Source organism: Pteropus alecto, unplaced genomic scaffold (assembly GCF_000325575.1).
Source record: "Pteropus alecto unplaced genomic scaffold, ASM32557v1 scaffold164, whole genome shotgun sequence".
NCBI classification, from domain to species: domain Eukaryota; kingdom Metazoa; phylum Chordata; class Mammalia; order Chiroptera; family Pteropodidae; genus Pteropus; species Pteropus alecto.
In genome coordinates, this window is record NW_006439568.1 from 1,655,330 (window position 1) to 1,663,527 (window position 8,198).

At 39.0% G+C, this 8,198-nt stretch overlaps 1 protein-coding gene across 2 annotated transcripts in view; it reads left to right on the forward strand.

Annotated features, from left to right (window-relative positions):
* Nucleotides 1–405: 405 nt before the first annotated feature.
* TMEM45A (transmembrane protein 45A) overlaps nucleotides 406–8,198 on the forward strand; it is a 63,073-nt gene continuing 55,280 nt past the window's right edge. For both annotated transcript variants that reach the window (XM_006916552.3, XM_015592966.2), the window contains exon 1: nucleotides 406–751. The gene's annotated coding sequence lies outside the window, so the exon portion shown is untranslated. The remainder of the gene's footprint in view (nucleotides 752–8,198) is intronic.

Consider the following 8,198-nt stretch of genomic DNA (forward strand, 5'->3'; position numbering starts at 1 on the left):
GGCCTCCCGGACCCCTAGTCTCTTCCACTCGGCAATGCAGGGTACTTAAGCGATGGCGGGCGCCCTTAAATTTCATCCCAAGAACAGATTAAAATCATCCCGTTTAAATAAACAGGCCAAACTGCCTAAAAGGACGGTGCATAACAGAGCACTGGATGCGGAGGGCCTCCCTCTGGGCTCGAGGCCCCTCTCGGGTTCCGCGCGCCGCCGCCGCCGCCGCCGCCGAGTGCCACATCAGCGCCCGCGCTGCACTTCCAGGTTCCTTAAGAGGATGGAAAGAGCTGGCCCTGGCGGCGGGGGCGGGCCCGAAGCCCGCGGGAGTGGGGTCGGAGGGCCAATAGATAGCAAGCGAGAAGCCTGCGGCCACCAATGAGCTGGAGCTTCGGGTAGCCGCGGCGACCGAGGTTCGTGCCCCGTGGGGGAACCAGATGAAGCACATCTGGACAGCTGTGCTGAGGAACTGTGCAGCGCCTTCGCGGGCTGACTTCAGCAGAGCACGTCCCCCACGTCCTCGCCTTCTAGCGACTTATTATTTATTCATTTTCCCAAAGAATCAACCAAGGATCCAAGTTTAAAACTTTCCCCCCTCCTAATGCGAGACGGGGCCAGATCCTATCTAACACACAGTTTAATTTTCATGGGGCTCTGGGATCAAAAGAACAGAAACAGCAACAACAAAAGCCCAGCCGCTGTCTGATTTAAAATTGGCAAAGTGGGAAAAATAAAGTGTTGAGTAAACAGACCGAGTTGGGTAAGTTTTGGATATATGCTGGATGTCGTATTTCTCCCGCTGTGATCTCTGAGTCTTTTTGCTCTTCTCACTAGTCTTCTCTTCATCAGGGAGAGAAAAATATGCTTGCTGCCACAAACTGCATAGACCCTTGGCTTCCTTTTCTTCTACTTTGCTAAGATTTTAACTTTTTGGTTATCTGTATGGTATTTTTAAATTTCTTGGTAACAGAAATTTAACTGATATCTTGCTGTAAGCCTCTCCTAACTTTGAAGTTGAACCTACTGATACATTTTTTTTTTTTATTTTCTTTCTGTGAAAACCGAGTATACATTTGTAAAGCCAAAATCTTTATACAGCCTCCACTCCCTGACCGTTTTGATAGAACATTGAGAAAACTATCTGGCTTATTCACAATCAACAAAACTTTTTCTTCTGTTAATAAGAAGTTTAATATTAGATTATTTAAAGGCTCAATTATGTAGATAATTGCTGTTTTACTTACATTTGAATGCAATTGTAACCTAAGTGTATCTTTTCTATATTTTCCTATCCATAGTTGGAGGCCCATATTCCTTTATGATTGTTAAAAAAACACCTCAGACACGTGACAGACAACTGCATGCATCAGTAACCTATACTGTAATTGTAGATTAATCCCATAATTCTATCAAGATAATATTCAGAGTGATTGTTAGATGTATATGCTTGCAAATAGTACTGGTATATATTTCAAGATTTAGGAACGGAAATGATGGCAAATATTGAGCTAGGTGAATGGCTTGAGGCGCATTCCATTTGAAGCATCTATAATTCTCTCTACTTAAGCAATGTTTTGGATTTGAGACAGATCTTGCCATCATGACAGATCTTGCCAGAATCATTCTTTAATTTCTGACTCAGAAAGCAGTAGGCGGGAATTTGGTGCCATAATTGCAGGGCATGTTTTTGATTCAGAAAGGCAATGAATGCAGTGAGTGGAACAGTTGAAGTGGTTTTTGGGATACAGTGTTAGAAAGAACAGTGTTGCAGAGAACCAATATACAGAGGCAGCTGGCCTGGTTCAATTCACAACTCTCACTGACCTTGGGCAAGTTACTCAACGCATTCATGTCTCAGTTTCTGTCTTTGTAATATGTAGATAATAGCACCTACGTCATGTGGTTGTCTAGAGGGCTAAGTGAGTTAACATGTGTTAAATAGAGTAATTCTGGTACATGGTACATATTTTCTGTTTTATTCCCTCTTCATTGCCTTCCTTTCCAGCTTTCCCTGCTGCACGTCAGTTTTCTCACACCACTATTCTGTGACCTCTGTGCCAGCAACTAGTGTTTACTGAGTGACAACCACTTGTTAGCAATGTGCTGTATAAAGCTGTAAAAGAGAGAGCTTCTTGAGAGGGGAGCGAGGTAGAAGTTATCAAATGCCTTAGAAAAATCTAGAAGGTTCTGGAAGTGCGGAGGATAGAAAGAGGACATCTTTTTTTTTTTTTTTTTCCCCAGTCAATAAGAGGACTTCTTATTGTAAGATGGCTTCATGGAAGAGTTGGCATTTCTGGGAAAAGATTTTGACACATAATTTTAATTGAGGGGAAAGGGATCCTAGAACAGCAGGTGGCAAGGATTCTAGGAGGAAGGGAAAACCTGGGAAAAGCATAGACTGGAAAGTGTCTTCGAAGACATTGGGTTGTAATGCAAGATAATCCATGAGAAGTTAGTGGGAAGAAAGGTTGGCAAGATGGGAGAGGTGGGAGAGAAAGACACGATGAGCCTGATGGAGAAGGAGAAGCTTGGGAGGTAAGTTGGTGGGGGATATGGAGAGCTGAACTGATAGCAGTTACATAGTGGAAGTATTTCTGGAATGGTCTATTTCTGTAGTCTGGTTTCTAACTCTTGTCCAGCATACCCTACCCATCTTCTCCACTACTTCTGTGACCTGTCTTTCAGGGCCTGTAGGCTGTGTAGGCAGAGCTGACCAGCGAGTCTGGACCCTACTTTTTGGACTCATCTCTGGTGGCTATCTTGGAGCTCTGCTGAAGTGGTCTGGCATTCTGGATTATTACCCTTGCTACTTTTCAGAAACAGACTGCATCCTAAAGTCTTTGACATGGATGGTTGTTGCACCCCTTCTCAGTCCTCAAACACACACAATGTTTGCAGAATAGCTCTTACTCTGCTGAGAGAATCGTCTATTCACATGTTAATACTTTTAATTTCATAATTTACAATTATTGAAGTAGATAAGATTTGTAGTATGCACCTAAGTGGAGAGTCAGTTTGGAGATGTCTTGCTGTTTCTTCTTCCAAGGCATTGTGCTCTGTCAGATAGAACCTGAGTCTGGCTCTGGTGTTACTGCTGGACACCTGTGTGACCTACGGCAAGACATGGAACCATTATGGCCCTCTCTGTACCATCATCTGAAAAATTATCTCTAAGGTCTCTTCTCCTTTGGAAGATTTTATATTCTTCTCCCCCTGTCCCTGGGACAGTCTGTTGCTTGCAGATAGCTATTCGATACATCTATGGCTAACATTTTCTGACCACTTAATATATGGCAAACATTATTCTGAGGGCTCTTCATGTCTTAGCTCGTGTAAGCCTTTCAATAACCCTGTGAGGGTTCGTATCTATTACCTGAAGAGACAAGAGGCACAGGAAGATTAAGAAACTTGCTCAAAGTCACACAGTGAACAAATCGCAGATGTGGACCCAGACAATATAACACCAGAGCCAAAGTCTTTACCACTAGTCTGCACTGGCTTAAGTTTAATACAGCTGGGCTACTATTTTTGTTTGTGGTAGTGGCAGTCAAGAAGTCCATGGAAGGGGGATCATTGGAGGACTCCAACTGGTAAAATTTTCCTGGAGGGACCAGAATACCAACATGAGTATTGTTTATGGGATGTGCTGCACATAGAGACAGGAGACATTTTATTTGTTTATTGGATGGAGCTCATTGATGACAAGCATTCTATCTTTTCATCTTGTTTGAACAGAACCGCCATAGTCCCTGGACTTATACTAGACATTCAGTAATGTCAGTTGAGTGTTTGTCTCCTTTACAAACTGAAACATAGTATATAAGAGTCAAAAGTAGTGTTTTCTCCTTTATTTACCTGCTTTCTTACCATTCTACTACTCTCTCCAGAGATAAACTTTGTTAATAGTTTGGCCTGTATCCTTCTAGTCCTTCTCCAAGAGTCTATTCACAGGTATGGAGCTAAATATAAATACAATTAAAAAACAAGGACAGAACCACAGTATTTTTATTTAAAAAAATAGAGAAACTATGAATGTTCCCAGGCTTGTGGAAAAATGGGGCAGATGCCAGGTACACATTCTCTTCCTTTTTTTTTGGATCTCCTGGTCTCTTGTCTTATTTCTGGAGATGCTGTGGTTTTGGAATGAGAACTTATGGTGAAGTTCTTATGGTCCTGTTATTAATAATACCCAGTCTGGATTTCACATTTTTAGGGAATTCATTATTAAAATTTTTAACGTATTAAATCAACTTTAAAATATTATTTGAAAAATATTTTAATTTGCTTTTTATCTTATCTTAATGTAGTCACTCTCTTAATATAACACATTGACTAAGCACAGACTTTGGACTCAGACTGTGAGGGTTTCAATCCAAGATTTGCTTCTTACTAGTGTACCTTTAGCAAGTCAGTTTTTCTAAAAGACTTTATTATCTGTAAAATGGGCATATCAATAGGCATTAAATGAGAAAATCTATATAAATAATTTAGCATAATGTCTGAATCATAGTAAAGCCTATATATGAAAGTACTTAATTTTTTATGGTGGTAAAATGTAACATAAAATTTTAATAATTTTATGCCATTTTAATAATTTCTGATTGTATAGTTCAGTGGTATAAAGTACATTCACACTGTTGTGCAACCATCTATTTCACCATCTATTTCAGAACTTTTTCATCAAACTGAAACTCTCTACCCATTAAATAATAGCTCTCTATTACCCTTGATGTCAGCCACTGGCAACCACCATTCTACTTTCTGTCTCTGAATTTGACTGCTCTAGATGCCTCCTATAAGTGAAGTTATATAAGACTTGTCTTTTTGTGACTGACTTATTTCACTTACTCTAATGTTTTCAAGTTTCATCCATATTGTAGCATGTCAGAATTCATTATAGTCATGTGTCATTTAACAATACGGATACATTCTGAGAAATGCTGGTTAGGCAGTTTCCTTGTTATGTGAGCATAGAGTGCACTTACCCAATGTAGATGGTCTAACAAACTACACACCTAAGCTATGTGACATAGCCCATTGCTCCTAGGCTATAAGCCTGTATAGCATGTTACTGTATTGAATACTGTAGGCAAGTATAACACAATGGTATTTGTGTATATAAATGTAGAAAAAGTACAGTAAAAATTCAATGCAAAAGATAAAATGTGTGTGTGTGCGCATGTGCCAGCACACTTGGTGGGGAGCAGGAGGAGGGATGTGGAGAGAGGCACTTTCTGAGTGAGAGCAGAGCTCAGGAGGAGGGAGCGGAGAAGGGAGAGAAGGGGAGAGAAAGAGAGAGCAGAGATCAAAAAGAGACCCAGAGAAACTGGAAATAATAAAGGAGAAGGAGAAGAGAGAGAGGGAAAGGGAAACAGGCCTGGGAGGAAAGAGATACCAAGGACAGGAAGTGAGTTTGTGCACACGGTGTGTGTGTGCATGTGCATGTGCGTGTGCGTGTGTACACAGGTGCTCCACTCCTCCCCAGCCCTCTCCCCGAGCTCTCTCACCAGCTCCAGGCCCAGCCATTAGGTAGGCACAGGGCGGATAGACAACATACTGAGCCTCCTCTATTTAAACCACCCAGAGCTGGCAGTAAGTTCAACATTTTAGTCAGATCCAGTCTTTTCTGTCAATATTGCAAGTTAGCTTTTTGCTTAGAATCTCTTTTACTCTTATGGGACCAGTGTCATACATGTGGTATGTTGTTGAAGAATTATCATTATGTGGTGTATAACTACTTTTTAAGGCTTAATAATATTCTATTAAATGGGAATGCCACATTTTGTTTATCCATTCATCTGTTGATAGACATTTGGGTTGTTTACGTCTGTGACGGTTAATTTTTTGTGTTAACTAGGCCATAGTACCCAGATATTTGGTCAAATATTATTCTAGATATTTCTGTGAAAATATTTTTTTAGATGAGATTAAAATTTAAATTACTAGACTTTTAGTAGAGCAGATTACTCTCCATAGTGTGTATAGGCCTCCTCCAATCATTTGAAAGCTTTAACAGAAAAAGACTGATCTCCTTTACAGAAAAGGGAATTCTGCCAGCAGATGCCTTTGGACTTGAACTGTAGCATCAGCTTTTTTTTTCCAGCCTGCTCCAGTCATGTGAACCAATTCCTAAAATCAATATCTCTCTGTCTATATCCTGTGGTTCTATTTCTCTGGAGGACCTGACTAATACACTATCTTTTGGCTACTATGAATGATGCTGCTATGAACATTGGTGTACAAATGTCTGTTGGAGTTCCTGCTTTCAGTGTTTTTGGGTGTATACCCAGCAGTGGAATTGCAGGATCATAAAGTAATTCAATTTTTTATTTTTTGAGGAACTGCCATACTGTTTGTAGAGCAGCTGTGCCATTTTACTTTCCCTTCAGCAATGCACAAGGGTTCCAATTTCTCCACATCCTTGCTAACACTTGTTATTCTTTTTTTTAAATAATAATCAGTGATATCTCATTGTGGTTTAATTTACATTTCTCTAATAATTAGTGAAGTTGAGCATCTTTTCATGTGCTTATTGGCCATTCGTATATTTTCTTTGGAGAAATGTCTATTCAAGTCCTTCGCTTATTCTTATGTCAGGTTGCTTTTTTTTGGTTTTGGTTTTTTTGGGTTTGGTTTTGTTATTGAATTGTAGAAGTTCTTCATGTAGTCTCAATATTAACTACTTGTTAGGTATGTGACTTGCAGATATTTTCATCCATTACCTGGGTTGCCTTTTCAGTCTGTTGATTGTGTCCTTTGATGCTCAGAAGTTTTTTTTTTTTAAATTTCAGTTTAGGCCAATTAATGTATTTTTTCTTTTGTTGCCTGTGGTTTTGGTGTTATATATCCAAGAAACCATTGCCAGATTGAATGTCATAAATAAAGATTTTCTTCTGTTTTTTTTTTCTAAGAGATTTATAGTTTTCATTCTGACATTTAGGGTTTTTGATTTATTTTGAGTTACTTTTCATATATTATGGAGATATGGGTCCAATTTTATTCTTTTGCATGTGGATATCTAAACAATTCACTTATTAATTATAATGTTCTTCTCTATATAAACATCATTAGCATAAATATGACAGTATAAAAATATTGATTCATTCTTGATTTATTTTTTAAATGATGTCTAAATTTCCTCATAGAATTACTCAAAATTTCTATTCTTTTAACTATTAATGTTTCCAAAGAAGAAAGATTATTTGTGTTGAAAAGGCATTGGTTGCTGATAGCTTTCCTTCCTCCTTTCCTTCCTTCTTTCCTTCCTTCCTTCCTTCCTTCCTTCCTTCCTTCCTTCCTTCCTTCCTTCCTTCCTTCCTTCCTTATCCTCCTTATCTTTCTTTAGATTTTAGAATAAAAAAAGTAGTAATCTATGTATGTTTAAAAAATTGAAACAGTTTATAGAGTCAAAAGTAAAGGTTTACCCTTTATTTATCTTTCTTTCATCCCACTACTCTCTTCAGAGGTAACTTTTATTAATAGTTTGGCCTGTAGCCATCCAGACCTTCTCCAAGAATCCACTAGCAGGTATAGGTCAAAACATAAATATAATGTTAAAATGTAAATGAGACCATAATGTATGCATTGTTCTGCTTTGCTTTTTTTAACTCAACAATATATATTCACATACAAATACATACACATATACATATATAATATACATATTGCAACTTGTCAATTGAAACGTATAGACCCTTGTGAGCATATTTTGTCATGGAGAGTGAACATTGGAGCTCAAATGGAAGAATGTTCTTTTTCTATAGCAGACAAAGCCACTTAAAATAACAGTGGCATTAGGCTAAGCTAGTCAAACCAAGCTTGTTTGTACTGTTTCCTCTCTGTGGACTTTTGGCTTCTCCCTGTGAGCCATCTGACTGTTTTTATTCTCCTCTGGCTTTCAAAGTTCCTGCCAAGGACTCTGACACTCAGCTGCCTCAGTGAAACTTTGGAAGATAAATCTTTTTTCATGCACTTGCTACCACTCTGACCAACCTGGGCCCCTCTGGTGCCATTGACTCTCCTAAAGTGGAAAAAGGTACAGAGTCAAATGCTTCCTTTCTTCCTTGCTGTCTAGAACAAAAGTTACTATCCTCTATGGCTTTGTTTTTTTAGCTCCCTTATAAAAAGTGATCAGCACTTTCCACGGCAAGGAAGTGAGTACTATGTCCTCACCTTTCAACATGGTACCTGAAATTCTATAGCTCCTA